The 19,314-nt window shown below is 39.7% G+C and overlaps 1 protein-coding gene and 1 pseudogene across 2 annotated transcripts in view; one reads left to right on the plus strand and one right to left on the minus strand.

The window, feature by feature from the left end:
* Nucleotides 1-8,629, plus strand: part of LOC143542987 (oxaloacetate tautomerase FAHD1, mitochondrial-like) — a 77,238-nt gene extending 68,609 nt beyond the window's left edge. Inside the window, exon 8 of the mRNA XM_077035434.1 lies at nt 8,572-8,629. The gene's annotated coding sequence lies outside the window, so the exon portion shown is untranslated. The remainder of the gene's footprint in view (nt 1-8,571) is intronic.
* A 30-nt stretch (nt 8,630-8,659) lies between these two features.
* On the minus strand, nt 8,660-10,535 carry LOC143542963 (epoxide hydrolase 1-like; annotated as a pseudogene). Its single transcript, XR_013136989.1, has 3 exons — nt 10,054-10,535; nt 9,739-9,986; nt 8,660-9,152 (listed from the first exon to the last, which is right to left on the minus strand). The product of XR_013136989.1 is annotated as an epoxide hydrolase 1-like (transcript).
* Between the last annotated feature and the right edge of the window lie 8,779 nt (nt 10,536-19,314).

The raw sequence follows: 19,314 nt of genomic DNA on the forward strand, positions 1-19,314 counted from the left end.
CCTCTTTGGATCCTGCCATGTGTCTTTCTCAGACCAGCTGTCTCAGTCGATTAACCTACGTGCTTACTAAAAGTCAGCTCCGCTGAGTGAGTTCTAGTTAATCAAACAACATACAATACATTCATAACTACGTACTTCCATACGTACTTCATACTTTCATAATTCGTTCATGATATACATACTTGCCTTCATACTTTATTTTGAACTCTACTTTATATTATTCTATTCTGCCTCGGATATTATTAGGGCCCGGTCCCTTTTTCTGCCTTGAGTATTATTAGAGCTCAGTCCCTTTTGGCCTTGAGATTTATAAAGGGCTCGGTCCATTTTCTGCCTCGGATATTATTAGGGTCCGGTCCCTGACTACCTTGAATATTATTAGGGCTCAGTCCCTTTCTTCTGTACCTGACTATCTCTTACATTCATTCATAACATACGTACATATCATTCGTACATTATACATAACATTACAAGTCGACAGTACGTGCAATATCCGAAGATCGTTCACGTACCGACAATCAATCATTCATACTTTATATACATATCATTCATATCCTAAAACAATTACCCGACGGTACATGCAATATCCGAAGATCGTTCATGTACCCTCAAGCATTTATTTATACATAATCATGCAAGGCATACACTTATCACTTAAGGTAAGTGTATTACTTAATCACATCGAGTATGCACACAGCCCCGAAAACATAACAAAGAATGTGGCTAGAAACTCACCTAAACGCGATTACGTTCACCGTTTATGGTTATTCCTTTCTTGAGCTGTGCACGACTAACTGTATAACAATTACACGTATCAATTAACTATCACTACTCATATCGCGTTTCTAGTCTAATTGTAACCCTCAACGAATGGGGGTCTGGGGGCAGCCCCTAGCAGCGGGATTCTAGAGGCGGCAGCCCCTAGCGGGGTCCAAGGGGCAGAGCCCCTGGCTGGGGTCGAGCTTCTAGGTCAGCTTGGAAAAGTTTTATTTTCATTAACTGTCTTAACACATTTTCCATTAAAATTTTAATTCATTAATTAATTTGCTAACTTAAAAGTTCAAGGGTTTCTTTGTAATTAAATCATTCTTTTTCTAAGTCCAGGGACCATTCTGTAATTCTTTCAAAGTTTACTTCGTTATTCTGCTCTTTAAAGAATTGGGGTTCATTCGTTACTTCTGTCTTCCATAACGAATTGGCTAATTCGTTACTTCATAACGAATTGCCCTTTATAGCGAATTGGTCCTTATAACGAATTGGACTTATAACGAGCACCCCTCAATACAGAAGTCAGTTCCCAACTCCTGCGGTTATGTAATCAAAATCAAATACATAATGCCGAGTTCTAGAGTTGGTGATTTTAATGGTATATATAGCCAGGATAGGCTTAAAACCAAAATAAAATAAGAATAAATATTGGACCTTGACCCTTTTCGACTACATGCATGTTGAGCCCATTGACATGTATGAACTTGTGCTGTATCCCCTCCATCTTGTTTTTGAGTAAGAACATGTGATTCAGGTAAGGTTTTTATAGATCTGCTGAGTGAAGATTATATTTCCACGTCAACATTAGCATTAAAGAAGACAAAGGCATTTAATTATAGAAATGAACGGTGTATACGTACACTAACCAGTCGATAGTAGTAATCATAAGACCCATTTAATCGAACATGTGATATATAACTTTATTATAAGATAGCTGTTAGAATGTGATACGTATCTCACAATTATGAACTTTTTGTATTTTTAGGTGGTATAGCAATGTCATCTCAACTATCAAGTTACTGGTAATTGCATTATGGTGTCCTCATAACTATATTTTAATGAACAATAATGTCTCTATGTAAGTAAATGTATGATAGGTGGGCATAGGCATTAATTATGTATGATGGGTGGTGACGAGTGTTGGGCCTTGTTTTGTTTATTTGTCTTTTGTATTTACTCGTATCGTAAACTTTGTATCATAGTTAAAATATCGGTTTATTTCCTTGTATGTTTGGGCCTGAGATCATGTACACAAAGCTCATTTGGGCCCACTTAATGGAAGAGTGCATGATATGCTCTTATACTTATATAAGGTGGAGCATACTCATGCACGTACACACAACCTTTTTTTGCAAATTATCTTATATATTCACCAACTCTCTCCTCCCACTCTCTTACCTTTCCATTTCGGCTAAATAAAAAACCCAAGATTCGAGATATCGGTTCCTCACTAGTGATTAGTGGCGGAGACAGAAATTTTTCGTATGGGTTTGCCGTCATTTACAGAACTGATTTATTACTATCCAACGTCAAAATTTTCGGGTCGGATCGGGTCAGGTCACATAACATACATTTGTTGGCGGAACCATAACCATATATAACCTTTTAACTATAGAATTATTATATCATAACTAAAACTCTAGAAAAAAAAAACAATTATTAGCTAATAACCTTAACCTATGCATTTTATCAATAACTTGATTTGTTTACTTTTAGCAAGGTAATTTTCCAATAATACGTTCGTAAATAATAAAAAAGACTCTTCGATTATGTATCTTGTTAAAATGCCCAAAAAAACACTTTAGTAAAGGTTATATAAGTTTAACAAATCTATGTATGAAAAATAAAAAGTATTCCTCAATTAATTGTGAGAAAAATAGAAAAAACAGTTGTGAAAATCACATAATCTAATAACTTTTCTAATTAAATACAGTAATGGGTAAATAAAAATAAAATAAAATCTTTCATATCTTATATGAAAAATAAAATCCTATAAAGTTGACCCACTGTTCTCTCTTAAAGTAAAATAAAACAAAATTAAAAAATATATTATACATTGTGTCTTTAGTGATATATAGTGAATATATATGTATTGAGTACCTTTAAAGCCTAGTAAACTTATAAAATATTAAATTACCTGGTTTGTTTGTTTTTTAGCAAAAAAGATGTAGCTAGCAATTCCTCCATTGATGGTCTTTCCGTTTACCGAAAAAAAACCCGATATGCTTTCTTCTTGTTTTCGTTTCTTAATTAATGGGTTCGGTCGTAAAAAATGACTGTGTTCGTCGTTAATACACTACTATACGCTCTAAATAAAACCGAAAATAGAATGGGTTCGGCCGAGCCCGGTGCCGTCTGAGTAGCTCCGCCACTGCTAGTGATTTCTGCTAGCTAGTGTTAAGATTGATCCAAGTAAACTAGTTGTTTGTTGTTTGATCAGTCCATAGGACCTACAATTGGTACCAGATAGGGTCAAATATTATGATTCAACTTTGCTCTTGATATTCGGGTTCTATTTCCGCTATTACCTGAACCGAGACGTTAAAACCCGTTGAAGTTTAAATAAAGTTTCTTGATATAGAACTAAAGTTGGAAATAAATTGGGAAATAAGCGTGTTTGAAGCTTCTCCTTGTAGATCCGGATGTTCGGGATCTACAATTGCCCGATCTGGGGTGTTTCGGGAACCGTTCCACCATACGCCGAAAATCCGGCGACCATACGGTTCTTCTTTGGCGACGTTTCAGAGGTTGAAGATGTAAAAATATCAAACTCTGATGTGCATGAGTGTCGGTTATTTCTGAACGTGGCAACTGTGGTATGAAGATGTGACCGGGTGTTTGCCGGTAACTGCTGGCGATGGTAAATGGTGGTTGTCCGGGTTTCAATGTAACAAAAAAAAAACAAAAAAAAAAATAGTCGTAGAAAGATTTGAGTTAGCCTATGATAAAATGGAATCATTGGGACACAGATTGAGGTGAAACAAAAGACAAGTATAGGCTATGCTAATACAATTGTTCCACCTCCTTTTAATGAAAATTATACTAGCCTACCTAATTTTGGTTTCTACACCCCACTAGAGGACGAAATGGTCTACGACATTGGTCATGCGATAAAGCCAAAGACATTTGTTCCTTCTGTCTCCAAAACTGTTGATCCAATTCTTTCATCAGTTAGTCCTAATAGTAGTTCATCTTCTTCAGCAGGTTGTGTAGACGGAAGTGAATGTGTGAAAAAGGACATGTATGGAGAGAAAAGGGTTTTAAATTCACTTTTTGATTCAAGTGTGAATCCAAAACAATCATTTGATAACTCAGTCTATAATAATAAAACAGGGGAAAACATTTTGAATGATCATGTATTGTGTGAGAGTGTTGATGTTGGCACCTTTCAAAAATGATTTGAATGAAAATGATATTTCGGTTTTTGATAGTGATTGTGAAACTGTATATGATGAAACTTTCATAAAAAGAAATGTGCATGAAAATGTGGTTGATCAGACAAATGTGACTAGTTGTTCATCAATAGATTGTAAAATTGAGGGAGACTATAATAAAAGAAATAGTTTTGAAAATGAAAAGGTTAGCATATCAAGTAAATATGATCCTCCTCACAAAAACTCTTTTTTTCAATCCACTAATCAATATGAGCACCCTAATTTATACAATCACTTTGATAACAACTAACAACTACTACGGTTATCATCAACAAAATTATGTTAATTCATTCTATTCAAATGTTTTTGATGATGAAGGTTACATATCAGATTACCTTCATGTTCCTTTCCAAGCATCACCTTTCTCACCACACCATGCATATCATAGTTCTGATGAGTTATATAGGGACTCTAGAAGAAAGTTTCGTTTTGTGTGCGGTAATCCTTCTCACCTTGCAAGACATTGCAAGAACTCGCATAAACAACAAAAGGAAATGAACAATCGGTTTAATGAATCCTTTTAGAAGGTTGTACCAAGCTCAAGAACAAGAACTGATCAATTTGACAGTTCTTCCAATGAAATGGATGTGAGATCCAAAAACAGTGTGAGAACCAAAAAACATTTTTGGATAACCAAGAAGGAGAGAGCAAAAAGGTGTTCTAAGACTGAAAAGTCGAAGAACCCACCAAAAAGAAATGTGAAAAGAAGTTCAAAAATTGAAAGATCTGAGGATTTTGTTTTAAAATCACGAAGAATACGATCCAAAAGTCTTCTAAAACCAAGAAACCTGCCTCTGCATGGGTTCCTAAAGACTTTTCTTCTGATTTGAAAACACCTCAACACTTCATAATTCCAGAAAATAAAATAAAATTTGGTAACTTTGTGGTTGATTTTCCCGAGACAACTAACTCTCGGGAACCCGTGTCTAATTAAATTGCTAATGTGTGCAGGGTTAGTCAAGAAGGTCTGTCAACAGTATTTGGTATTTAGACAATGGCTGCACCCAACACATGACGGGAGACGAGTCCTTACTATTTGACGTTCAATCGTTCGATGGTGGACACGTTTCGTTTGCCGGTGACATGGGAGGAAATATCACAAAGAGAAGAATGGTATCAAACGGAATCTTAACGTTTGATGATGTAAATCTTATAGAACAGCTCAACCACAATCTGCTCAATGTCTCACAAATTAGTGATAGAAAGTACTCCACTCTATTCACATAAAATGAATGTTTGATCTTAAAACCAGTTTTCAAAGTTCCCGAGGAATAGATCTTGATGTGTACTCCAAGGCATAATGATGCTTATATATTAGATATGAATAGCTCTTACTCACGTAAGACCGCTTCATGTTTAATATCTAAGGCCCTAGAGAACGACTCATCTTTATGGCATATACGTCTTGGCCATGTAAACTTTAAAAATTTAAACAAACTAGTCAAAGGTGAGCATGAGGGGATTGCCTGTTAAAACCTTTTCTTGCATTGAAAAATGTATTTCATGCTCAAGTTGCAAGCAACACAAGCTCCCTCACAAGCCCAAGACTATCAACACCATACCATTCTTTAACCGTTACACATGGATATATTTGGTCCTATATATCCTTTGGCAATTGGCCGAAAATCCCATTGGCTTGTGAAATCTGATGATTATTCTCACTTCAGTTGGACTTTCCTTTTAGGACACAAGGATGAAGCCGCCCATTTTTTGATCAGGTTCATTACTCTTGTGGAGAAGTAGACAGATAAGAAGGTGAAGTGCATTAAAAGTGATAACAAGACTGAGTTCTGCAACAAAGCAGTGGATGATTTTTGTCACTCAAATGGAATAGATAGCTAAGTCAGCACTCCATACACTCCACAACAAAATGGAGTAGTTGAACGTCGCAATCGAACACTAATAGAAGTTGCAACAACTACGCTGTCAGATTCAAAACTTCCATTGTTTTTTGGGGGGAAGCTATCAACGCCGCATGCTTCAAACAAAACCAAGTATCATCAACAAACGCTTGAAGAAGACTCCTTTTGAAGTCTACTACAAGACAAATCCGCATGTCAACTAATTCAAAACATTTGGATGTCCATGCACCCTGCTCCATACTGGTGTTCACCCAAATCCTAAGTTTACTAGAAAAGGCCGATGAGTGTTACTTTGTTGGATACGCTCCCAACAAAACTGCTTAGCGTGTCTACAATAAGAAGACTAAGGTGATTGTGGAATCCTTTAATGTTGACTGGCAAGAGCTTAACGCTATTGATGCCCGCCAGACCCAATTGGTTGTTTGACTATGACTACATGTTCAATCAATTCTGTGGCATGTCTATCCCCACCATCAACAGTGCTTAAGCTCCAACTTCTGTGCCCGAACCACTGTTGATACAAACTCTTGTTAATAGTTTGTCTGATGTCAATCTATCTGCTGGCCCTTTAAACAGATTTGTACCGCCTGCAGTCCCTGCTCCAACAAATAATAATCAAGTTGTCAATGACTCAGCCCCTCTAAATATAATATATTGTCATTACAAGCATATGAAGTTTATGTGAAACAACTATTTAGATCTATTACTCACAATGACAATGGCTAATAGTGATTGTGTATTTAATAATTTACAACCTTAACTCTAGTTGACGCAAACGGTGATGGATTCAAGAGTTATTTACATCGTTATCACTTTTTTTATGCTATATTTTCATAGTTTGAGAAAAATATGTGTCAGTTGAGTGGGCCAGGTTGGACCAAGTTGTTTTGTTATAGAACAATACAGTACAATAATAATATTCACATTGTCATTAAAATTAAAAAAACACATAACATATAGTTTTACAAAATAAAAATAAAAGTATCTAAAGTTGTTCTTTACAGGTGTTCATCTTTTTGAAACGTTCCATTACATCTTCGAGCAAAACTTGTTGAAATAACTCTTTTCCAATGTAACAAATGCAACAACGGGTCATGCATCCATCACCCATCCTATTGCGCAATGTTGTCTTCACATGCTTCACTGAAGAAAAAGTTCTTTCAACCCTTGTTGTCGCAATCGGTCAAACTTGCCGTAGCAGTCGGTTAAACGAGTGATAACTTTATTAAATGACAAATAAATGGACAATCAATGTGTTTTATTGTTTCCACATCCTTTTGGCAAGATCACTTACCCCATTCATGTTGGCAAATTGTGTAACTTTTTTCACATTATCAATGTAGTTACCGAATTCATGCTTAAGTTTGCCTTTTTCATCAAAATCAAAATCATTAGCATACATGTCGAACAACTCTTAACAGGTTTTCTATATTAAAGGCTCTAAAATTAAGACATGGGCTCAAAGGACTCAAACATGTAAGCAATTGATGGTTACCTCTCTAAAACAATTTCCAAGCTCTTGATCTTGAATTTGCATATCGAGAACTACGCTGAAATTACTAACCTCATAATGATATTGGTGATTTTAGTCTTCTTTCTTCAATGTTTCAGGTTCACACAATCTTATATTTGTCACAAAAGAATGTGACATCTTTTAAAAGCAAGTAAAAACCTTCAAGTTGATACCTTTGTAATTTTGCTTTTGTTGTTTAAACTAAGCCGACCACATTTAATATATATTTGATCCATTCTTTGGAGAGCTTGGCACAATATGTTACTAATATGTATTTAAAAAGTGAATTCGGTTGTTTGATTATAACTAGTTAATTCTTTATAATTGGGTTGTTTTATTATTACTTGATTGCTTAATTTGGGTTGTTTAATGAGAATTTTTTTTAGAAATTGAGTGGATTCACCCTACGAAAAATCACTATAGTCATTCAAATAACCCCTTACCTATAGGCTATAACTCTATTGCGAAACGAAAAAATCACCGTAGTCACTTGAATCCAGTACTTTTCATAAGATATTTTACTCTCTTTAATTTTTGTTTATCTTGCATGTTATATTAGTCAATGGAAATTAATATGTTTGTTGAAGTTGTCATTATCCTCATAGCTTGGAATTGTGGTTAAAGGTACAACATTTTATTAACTTGTAGTACTGCTTTTACAATTTATATTTATAAATAGATGCATATAAGTTATAGTTTACTCCTTAGGTAGATGGAGAAATAAGGCAAAAAAGATCAACAGAGGATCTGATTTTCAAGATCCCATATTTGATCAGTCATATTAGTAGTATTATGACACTTCTCGAAGGCGATGCTATACTTGGTGGGAAACATTATACCGGTGATTCTCAAAGCTAACATTTATACCATTATTTCAATGTGGTCGAACATATAGATGGGCAGGAACCCCAAAAGGTGTGCATTACTAGTCTCTTGGATGTGCACTTCGATGTTGTAAGACGTCAAAAGTCAATATAGAAGTCCTGAGTTCGAGCGCGTTTGGTTGTCTGCGTTTCACTTAATTGTGTGAGTTTATAAACGTAACTTCAACAGTTGCATTTGCTTCTAGCATCCTATGGTCATCAAACATAATATTCAAAAACCCTAATTCGAAAACTTGTTTATGTAACAAACAATATCCTAAACCGAAATTAACGCATCCACAATGAATGAGTTAAGGGCAAACATAGCTAATGAGTTAACGACAACCAAATCTTAGAAAACCCAAATCAAAGATCTCAAGAAACACAAGTCACTTACTTTTGACCAAATGGATGATATCATAACAGAAAACTTCATTTATTAAGCATAAGCATTTGGAACCGAAATTAGAACTTCTGTATAAAGTCGATTATGTGTTTGTTGATCTCATCAGCCCTCTCTTGGTTAATGAAGTGGGCTACACCTTCCATCACCACAACTTCTTCCAACAATGGAACATCCTTCTTGAAACCACCACTGTTTATGTAGTCTTTCACACCCGGCATATTATAGGCAACGTCCATGTCTCCAGTTACAAATTTTGTTGGCACCATAACTTTAGCACCCCTCAATGCTGAAGTCAGTTCCCAGCTCCTGCGGTTATGTAATCAAAATCAAATACATAATGCCCAGTTCTAGTGTTAGTGATTTCAATGGTGTATATAGCCAGGATAGGCTTAAAACCAAAATAAAATAAGAATAAATATTGACTCGAGTTAAGAGGTGTGAACTATGAAGTACACGCTAGGTCATTACTAAACTTATTTCAAGCCGTACCCCCTTAGCCAGAGGGCAACACCGTTGTTGGGTCTCACAAAATTTCATGAAAATGACCTCTAGTAGGAACGATTATTAATAGTAAGTTGATATTGATCATAAGTGGCTATTGTGATCAACAATTGAGAAGTTATTACTGATGAGTAGTAACTTGGAGTAGTGGTAACCGAGTATCGGTTGTAACTTGGTCATCAATGGAAACTGAGTTATTTATACATTGGGATGATTTAGTTTTGGTAAATATAATTATAACAGATTATGCATATTCGTTTATGTACTAAATGAACTATCGGATTGAACTTTCTAAGTACCTGTATTATTTCAATATGACAATGTCCAACACGATTCCTAGAGTTCTTCAGCCCCTACGAATCCCTAAACTTGCATTTAATTTGTTACTTACAAATGAAGAGCTCGGTAATAGTTGATTCCGCCGGTAAGTCCACCAGCTTTCTCATGTTGGCTAGCATAGTATTCAATGTCTTCTTCTGACAACCAAGGTGGTAAGGTCACCGGGACGCCAAGTGGTGAATGTAAAAATCCTTTACCTTTAGGGAAAAAAAGTGGTCCCAGATCTCGTAATGACAAGAACTTTTTCATGAAAGTTTGATAATTCATTTGAGCAAACTCAGATTCAATGTCACCCGGTTTCTACATTTACAAACACACGCCAATAGTCACAAGAAGCCAAAGTTTACTTATTCAACAAAACTAATACCTGAAATCTGGTCATGTAGTGATCATCTCCATACTCGAGTCTTAGCAACTGAGCCAGGTCTCCATTTGGGTTCCAGGGAAGAAACACTACGCTAAGGTTAACCAAAGCCTTGACTCTATCGGGCCGAAACATACACAATACCAAGCAATAAGCGCGCCCCAGTCATGGCCCACAACAAAAACCTTTTCATCTTCGTTTGTGATGGCATCAAGTAGCCCAATCAGGTCGCCCACCACATGAGGAATGGTGAACTTGGTATGGTCGTTGACTGGTGCACCAGTAGTCTGACCATAGCCGCGAAGGTCTGGTGCCACTGCTCGGTAACCATGGTCCGCCAGATACACAATCTGGTGGCGCCAAGAGTACCAGAGCTCAGAGAATCCGTGAATGAACAAGACTATTGGACCTTGACCCTTTTCGGCTACGTGCATGTTGAGCCCATTCACATGTATGAACTTGTGTTGTATCCCCTCCATCTTCTTGTTTGAACATTTTGCTCCATGTGATTCACCTCAGGTTTTATGCATTACTTGAATGTAGATTATGCCTCCACGTCATAGTACCATGAAAGAAGAAAAAGGCAGCATTGGTTTATAGAAATGGAAGGTGCAACAAATTAACTATGCACTCAAATTCTAAACACCACCACCCACATGGCAAACACTTCTGACCCCGTGTTCGATAGCCCGACCGTAGTGATGTTAATTGTGGTTACATCCAGAAGTAGCTTGGTCCATCTTTATTCCATTTCATATATGTCCGAGGATCCGCATAGCCCTCGATTTATGTGTTATTTATCCATTCCTACTTTTTTTATGCCAATGTTGGTGACTGGAGATAACTCTCTTCAATTATTCCTGGGATGGGGAGGGAGTAGGTCTTGCTTCATATTTGTTAATTTATTTTTGGTTTACACGACTTCAGGCAGATAAAGCAGCTATAAAAGCTATGCTTGTCAATCGAGTAGGTGATTTTGGATTAGCTCCTGGGATTTCGGGTTGTTTTACTCTCTTTCAAACAGTAGACTTTTCCACCATTTTTGCTTGTGCTAGTGCACTGTGTTTTCAAAAGCTTCCTATTTCAATCCGTGCTGGACCGATCGATATACCCATAATCAAGTCTTCAGTCAACTGGTGGAATACATCGCATCAACCTGGGAGCATTAGCCGATATGGTACATCAATACATGTTCCTATGCCCATTCCAATCTTGTCTAACTTTGCTAACTCCCCCTTCTCAACCCGTATCTTGTTCGTTCTGGAAACACGTCTTCTTATTCCATCTTTTCTCGAATCTCCTTTAACGGAAGAAATAGAAGCTCAAGAAGGAATACCAAAACCTAGTTCACTCGCTGAGTCTCTTTGCATCCATGGCTGAATGGTTAAAGCGCCCAACCGGGCAAATTCGTAGGTTCGATTCCTGCTGGATGCACTTTTTACGTTCAGTTCAATCGCTGCTCACAGAATTGATACATATAGCTCGCCCTTATAGCTTATGTTTTGGATTCAATTGTCTATTAGATTAATTTAATCAATTTTCTCTGTTTGAAATTTTGATTTTACTTAAATCATTGTTTCTTGGTTTCTTTTCATTTGAAATAATTTGATTCTGGGCTGGTTAATTAATTGAACTGGGTTGAACACTTTAAACAAAGTCACGTCTATATGATTTCCTATCTAAAATCATCTTAGTTGAACTGGTTATTTTCTAAGCCATAACCTGCGGTGATTGCTTTTCTTTCCAACTGTTTTAAAACTTAAAAGTAATTCGTTTATGCAAATGTTTCACAAGCACTTTTCAAAGATTGCTTGACATCGTTCGTCCACTTAGATTGATATTAGAATAAGCAATCAAACAAAAAGTGTAATACGTATTGACCACATGTTTTTCGTGGATATGATACTCTGCTTACTGTAGCTTTATAGTTTAATTAAGTTTTTGAATGACTAAAACTACGGTAATCAAAAGGTTCACTTTGATTATTGAATAATGATTCATAGCGTACAGTACTTGAGATCTAAACGATCTCTTAAATAAGAAACATAACTAGAAATAAAAATTCCTAAAGACTAGGTAAATATAACGATAGACAAACGGCTTTGTTTTGAAAAAAATAAAAACGTAATGCGGAAGACTTGGTTGATAAAAACATGCATGTGCATGAGTGACTTGCGTTGCAAGTGGAGGATCATTTTTTTTAACAGCCAGGGCAATTTTATTAAGCAAACATAATGAAAAAAAAACTTATTTATAAGATTATAAAAATATTCATTTGATTTTTTGCACTTTTGAATTTTAATAATTTCCGTTACATGAAAGGACACGTGTCATCAATTATTGACGAACTAGAATTATCAATTCAAATTAATTAAAATTTATTGGGTCCACGTGTTTTGCTTTAAAAACATTTGTTTATACAATATACTACGCCAAAAGATGTAGTGTGTAGCGCCATATTGAAAATCTGATACAGCAAAGTACAATTGTTGCATTCTTGTTGATTAATATATTTTAAATGGTAACTATTTTGTTGCATCTCCTCCATCTTTTTACTTTTTAATATAAAATTTGAACTATTTATTCACGTAATTCAGCTCAGGTTTGAATATTAATTAGTTTTTTTTTTGAACAACCAACTTCAATTAAAAAACAAGAGACTCGTAAGTAACTAGCCTCCAAGATGCACCAAAATGCATCCAATTACAAGATGAACACCAAAGTTTCAACAAAACTATTTAAAAAGAGAAAGAGCACCACGCCACCCAGTTGAACCATACTATTTTACCCAAATTAATTCTTTACCCAAAGGAACGAGAGAGTCACCTTAATGTCTTCTACTCTTCTTTGAGCCTATTGCCCGAGTATTGTTGAAAATGCATTCATTCCTCACCTTTTATATGCACCAACATGCTTTGTGAACAATTGATTGGATTACACATTTTTTTTGTCTTTATGCTTGGTTGAATTGATCTTCAAAAGGTGATTTACCTAAATTGCTAAGATTGATGGGTCCCACACCAAACACTAATAAAATGCCATATTACCAAGGCGATATAGAATAAAATAAGGATATGGTTGACTGACCATAAGGCATCCTCACATAATGAGCAACATATCGTCTCTTCAAGGCACTCCTTATGCAAGGAACGTCCATAGTAGCATTTTTTTTCCAATCTCTGCCTTCCAAACAAATAAATTGACTTTTAACGACACCCATACTGATGGAACCTTAAATGATATTATAGTAAAGATTCAACATGTGCTCTTAGAATGACCAAAGAGATATATGAGTTGTTCATTTGTTAATTAGTGTTCTAATGAGAGTGTAGAATGAATGGTAGAGTATATTATAATCAATTGGCAATACATGCCAAGAGAATGGTGATAAATTGAGAATAGTATTCCAGTGAGTTAGGAGAATTGTGCTCTCCCTTTTACAAATGCCATCCTCTCCCATATATAGGGGAGGAGAGGGTTCTTATTATATTTCGTGTAATTAACCTAGACAATAGCATCTTTGGTCCAGTTTCTTCTTTTCAATGCTGAGTCCTCATCTTTCAGTCTTTTATCCTTCAGACATTGACTGGGCTCAGGAAACATACTTTTCTTAAGCCTCTCACCTGGTCAAGGAACAGTGGCCTTGATATCCTCCCTGATTTGATCATTCCTTGCCTGATCATCTTGTCATTATCCTTGCTTTTGGGCTTTCCTCATTAAGCTTTCATCAACTTTCTTCATTTAATGGGTCATGGGCCACCTGAGGGTCCTGAGCCTGAGGTAGGCTCTTCACATACATTCCAATCCAAATGAAGAGGTAGGTCCCAGCAGAGCCCAGTTGGACCCGCAAGACTCACCTTGAAAAGGGACGTCTGCGCAAGGACCAACTGGTTCCGCAGGACCCACCATGCTCAGAGATGAAGACCTTACGCGCAGTACGCCAGCTGTTCCCGCAGGGAAAGCCTCCCAATGGTGAAGTACCCCGCCTGTCTCCGCAGCTGCGGATACAAGCCATCAGGGAAGGCTACCCGCACTAATAGCAAGGCTACACGCACAAGGCACTATCAATAATTCAGTGTCACCTGAAGGAATGAGCAAGGCGGGAATACTCCCGCCCAAATGAGCCAGTCCGTATGCTTCTGGAAGATCTTTTGTACTATACCTGCCAAGGTATGGACAAAATAGACAAGATCTGACCAAAGCAGCCCATGAACCAATCACAGGGTGACAGCTCACCGACAACAGTACGAGGAGCATGCTCTAGTACTGTTTGTCACTATTAGCCGCTGCCTACTCACCAACCCTTGTCGTGGCACGCACATAGCTTGCAGTTTGTGGAAAGGGAACAGTACACAGCCGGCCTTGTCACTATCAGCCGCTGCCTACCCACCAACCAGCATGGCATGTGCGTAGCCCATAGTTGGTAGAACAGGAATATTATACAGCTGGCTGTACCTGCTTGGAAACCTACCTTCGGCTATAAATACTCCAACACCTTGGAACGGTAGGATCATCTTGTATTTTACCTTCACTAGCTATTTCTTTCAATATACACTTATATTCAGAGCAATCTAGTCTGATTCTCACGCCGGAGAGTGGTCACAAGGAGGAACCCCCCCCCCTTCTCAGTGACGAGCTCACGGTGTCTGTTTTGCAGGTCATCTGAAGAACATCCTTCTTTGCCGGACCTAACCCTCGTGGGAAACATTACTTAACCCCCAGATTATCCATAATCTACTCGGGGTCGATTAGTGTTTCTTCATTGGCGCCATCCGTGCATAAAAGCTAGAACTAGTTCAGTTTTTTCAAAACTTTTGAAAAAATGGTTAACGTTACTCCGGTCCCAAGGCCAGTAAGTGACCAAGAAACCCCGGTAACCACAACCCCAGCTACTGGGGGGAACACCGGCGGTTACAAAAATTTTACGAACACTACCCCGGTTACCCAAGCCGGGGCAAGTGCAGTAAATAATATTTCACTGGGGTTCACTGATGCCCAGTTGGAGAAACAGACGAGGCTCCCTCGCCAAACACTCGATCAAGTTAAGGCGTGGGCCGAAGCACGTCAGAAGGAATTCCAAGCTGAGTTGGATGAACGCTTGCGTTCACTCCAACAGGCTGACGAATTCGGAAGCACTCGACAACAGCTCAACATGAACAGTGAGTGCGAGTACTCGGACGATGATCGGGAGGAATCCGACACTGACGCGAACCCTCGCCATAGGGCGAAAGGGAAGCGTAAAGAAACGGACTTCCAACCAAGAAGGAATTTCGGAGAAACCTTCAAACCAAGGAACGCGGGGGGAAACCCACGCGACTTCTCCAAAACCTTTAGACCAACTGCTGCAAATGCGGGAACATCCAAGTTTGCAAGGGACATTGCGGAAGCAATCGCTCCGAGAAGTGCCAAACAGATGTCCAACATCGGCACTTACGATGGTCTATCCGACCCAGATGATCACTTGAACAGATTCATAGCGGGGGCAACCGTCAGTAACTGGACGGAACCCACGTGGTGTTATATGTTCCAGATGACGCTGGTTGGAGCGGCCAGGGCGTGGTTTGATCGTTTACCGGTCCACCACATCTATGATTGGGCGGACTTTCAACACAAATTCAGCCAACACTTCAGTCAACAGAGAAAATATACTGAAGAGCAGTGGACGATCCTCAACTGCGTGAGAGAGGAAGATGAATCTTTACTAGACTTCATCACTCGCTTCAACTCCAAAAAGCTGAGTCTGGGCAACATAAGTGAAGATCTTGTTCGCGTCGCTTTCATCCAGGGCGCCGAATACCCAGAGCTTATCCGCACGTTGACGGGTAAGGACGGCATGCCATCCACATGGGATGCCATCATGACGGCGGCCAAGCGCTTTGCCGAGACGGAGAAGCAACTGGGTAGGGATCTTCCCCAGAGTACACACCTCTACACGCAGAGGACTAGAGAAAACAATGTTCGGATCGCCCGACAGAACAAAAAGAGGAAGCTAGGTATTTGGCAGTCAAGGGTAAACTTTGACACCTCATCCAGCTCTCGCCCTCTTGTTGGCGGAAGGGATAACACGTACCCTTCAAGCCGAAAACACCGGTGGACGCCACTCACCAAAAGCGTCTCGGAGATATTTGCCACCGAAAAACTCCCATGGCCAAAAGCTCCAATGATCCGGCAGCGACCTAATGCGGATCAAAGCAAATCCTGTGACTTCCACGGGACAAAGGGTCACAATACAGAGGAGTGTACATCCTTGAAGGATATTGTTGAAACATTCGTCAAGGATGGAAGACTTGCACACCTTGTGGCATCAATCAAGAATGGAGGAAGGAATGATAATGGTATAAAGGCAACGGACGAAAGCCCGTTGACATCAGCATCCACATGGTTCATGGCAACATCAGAGGAAGAAAAAGACGAACGACAGAACCATGCGAATGGAAGGAAGCTGAGGTGCGCTTCCCGCGAGTGCCAGGAGGACCCAGCAAGGAAGGCCCTATCGTCATCAAAAGCCAGCTGGGGCATTACATAACTTCCCGCACTCTTGCTGACAACGGCGCCTCGTCAACGGTTATGTACAGGCAGTTCTTCGACAAGCTAGACGACGAAGACAAGGAACGCCTGGAAACGGTTTACGCCTCAATGGAAGGGTTCGACGGCGGCACAAACACCCCCCTGGGTATCCTATCTTTCCCCGTCATTCTCACGGACGGGAAATACTCCCACACAGAAGACGTGGACTTCGTCATGATGAGGAAGCCACACCACACATACGACATTCTCTTCGGGAGAGACGGGATGGCTAGATTCAACGCCGTGGTATCTTCAGTCCACGGTATGATGGGATGGCCAACTGCTGAGGGTGTAGCGATGATCACCGGTATCCCCCAGGTATGCATCGCATCTGTCTCATCTAAACCCAAACCAAAGATGGCTAAACCAACCATCACCGAACCAGAAAAATGGGCCCTCAATGGCAAATACCCTGACCAGGCTGTTACCATTGGCCCAACAATCACTGATCCTACGCGTACCTTACTCAAACGCTTACTACAGAGAAACGCTGACATCTTCGCGTGGACACCAGCTGACATGACTGGTGTACCTCGAAGTAAAGCAGAGCATAAGCTCAAGTGTGACCCGACTTTTACGCCAGTCATACAAAAGCGCAGAGTAATGGGGGCGGAACAGGCTAACGCGTGTAGAACCCAAGTCAAGGAACTCCTTGACGCGGGCATCGTACGCGTTAGTAGATATCAAACATGGGTTGCAAATCCCGTTATGGTACCGAAGGCTAACAAACAATGGCGCATGTGTATAGATTTCAAAGATTTAAACAAAGCATGCCCCAAAGATTGTTACCCGTTACCCGAAATTGAACTCAAAGTAGATTCATTAGCACCGTTTCGCCTTAAATGCTTCCTTGACGCATATAAGGGGTACCATCAAATCCACATGGTTGTAGATGATCAGGACAAAACCGCATTTCGGACGCCCGATGGCACATTTTGTTATCAAATGATGCCATTCGGACTTAAGAATGCAGGGTCCACATACCAACGCCTGATGGACAAAGAGTTTCATGCCAAAATTGGGAGAAACTTGGAAGTCTACATGGATGATTTGGTCATCAAAAGCCCTGAGCCAGAAGCAATGTTGAAAGACATCGAAGAAACTTTCAACACGCTCAGAAAGATAAACATGAAGCTCAACCCGAGCAAGTGTTCCTTTGGGATGGAAGAAGGGAAGTTCTTGGGAGTCATTGTTACTAAAGATGGCTTCAGAGTGAACCCTGAAAAGGTCGAAGTCATTATCAAAATGGAATCACCTATTACCATCAAGCAAGCCCAGACACTGAATGGACGCCTAGTCGCACTTAACCGCTTTTTGTCAAACCATGCGGATAGGTCGTTCCCATTCGTGTCAACATTGAGAAACTGTTTAAAGAAAACGCACTTCCGCTGGACACCAGAAGCGGAAGCAGCTTTTCAGGAAATTCGGTCACGCTTGATCGAACTCCCAACGCTCACAGCACCAGAAGCGAGGGAGGAATTAATCATATATCTTTCTGCCACAGATAGAGCAACCGGGGCAGTCCTGCTAGTAGAGCGAAAAGGTATCCAGATGCCTATTTACTATGTTAGCCGTGTCCTAACAGACGTAGAAACCCGGTACTCCACCCTGGAAAAACTAGTCTTAGCACTTGTACAGGCTTCACGCAGGCTAAGACGATATTTCCAAGGTCACCCAATCACCATTCTCACCAACTTCAAACTTGCAAACGTTCTAGGCAAACCCGAGTTATCGGGACGTCTAGCCAAATGGGCAATTGAGTTGGGGGAATATGCGATAAAGTACAAGCCAAGACCAGCCATAAAAGGCCAGGTCCTGGCCGACTTTATAGCAAAAGTCCCCGCTTCACGGGAGAAGAGTGCCAGGAGGAGGCTCAACCCTCCCCAGCACAGGACTTCAATGATGTCTGGCGACTCTACACCGATGGAGCAGCCAGCAACGAGGGTTCAGGCGCAGGGTTGAAACTAACCAACCCAGCAGGCCAAGAATACACTTACGCTATTCGACTGGATTTTCCAAGTACGAATAACGAAGCCGAGTATGAAGCATTCTTGGCCGGGCTGAGAATTGTGCGTAAAATGGGAGTGAAAAACTTGGAAGCCCACGTGGATTCCATGTTAGTAGCCAACCAAATAAACGGAACGTACACGGCCGTGAACGACACAATGGCCCTGTACCTCGCACAAGCAAAAACCCTTATGCGCGATTTTAATGATTGTAAAGTCATACACGTCAAGCGTAGCGAAAACAAATCTGCGGATGCGTTAAGCAAGCTTGCATCATTAGCCTTCACCCATTTGGGAAAGGACATCCGCATTGAACTCCTTGAAGCACCATCAGTCCCGCACAAGGAAATTTGTGTCATCCAAACCGGCACAGAAACGTGGATGACACCGATAATAAATTACCTTGCAGCGGGTATACTACCAGAGTAAAAAACACAGGCAAGAAAAATACGTTGTAAAGCATTAAACTATCAACTTATCGATGACATCCTTTACAGACGTAACTTTCTTGGCCCACTCTTAAGATGCGTGGACAACCAAGATGCTGACTACCTCCTAAGGGAAGTACACGAAGGCATCCGTGGAGTACACGCAGGTGCACGCGCTGTTATAGCTAAGTTAAACAACGCGGGATACTTTTGGCCGGGGATGCATACGGATGCGCTGGCATACATCAGAAAGTGTAGGTCTT

This window comes from Bidens hawaiensis, unplaced genomic scaffold (genome assembly GCF_021521415.1).
Source record: "Bidens hawaiensis isolate Kalapana, Puna unplaced genomic scaffold, B.hawaiensis_p1.1 tig00000820_1, whole genome shotgun sequence".
In the NCBI taxonomy this organism is placed as follows: Eukaryota; Viridiplantae; Streptophyta; class Magnoliopsida; order Asterales; family Asteraceae; genus Bidens; species Bidens hawaiensis.